Consider the following 729-nt stretch of genomic DNA (forward strand, 5'->3'; position numbering starts at 1 on the left):
GTGGTAGTAGTAGTAGTAGTTGTTGTTGTTGTTGTTGTTGTTGTTATTTTCATGTAATAACATTTTTGCTATTGTCTTACTTTGTCATGAATGTGGAATATTAGATAACTCTGCCTCAAGGAAACATAGTCAGCCGAAGTGAAAGCCCAGCTGGCCGATTTCCCCATAGGATTGGGGGGTCTGTTATTGCATTATATCCAGTACAATATAATGTAAATACAATATAATATAAAGCAAGCTGACCAATACATGTAATCAAAATATGCAAGAATATAAAACTAATATCAAAGGAAGGCAAAGGCAAGCAAGAATCTTGCAGAGAAAACCCCATGAAGAAAAGAACTTGAAAGCACACAACAATAACTACATAAACCTGGCATCCTCTGAACCGCAGCGGGTGTGTTTGTATTGTGTGCCCTCAAGTCATTTCCAAGTTATGACGACCCTTAAGGGGAACCTATCCTGGGGTTTTCTTGGCAAGGTTTGTTTCAGAGGAGGTTTGCCATTGCCTTCCCCTGAGGCTGAGAGAGTGTGACTTGCTCAAGTTCACAAAGTGGAGTTTCATGATCGAGCGAAGAATCGAACCCTGGTCTTGAGAGTCATAGTCCAAAACTGAAAACAACGTCGCCAGGCTGGCTCCCATCCGAATTACAAAGAAATATTGAAATAGTGTTGCCCATCATCATCATCATCATCATCATCATCATCATCATCATCATCATCATCATC

This window comes from Sceloporus undulatus, chromosome 3 (genome assembly GCF_019175285.1).
Source record: "Sceloporus undulatus isolate JIND9_A2432 ecotype Alabama chromosome 3, SceUnd_v1.1, whole genome shotgun sequence".
Lineage (NCBI taxonomy): Eukaryota > Metazoa > Chordata > Lepidosauria > Squamata > Phrynosomatidae > Sceloporus > Sceloporus undulatus.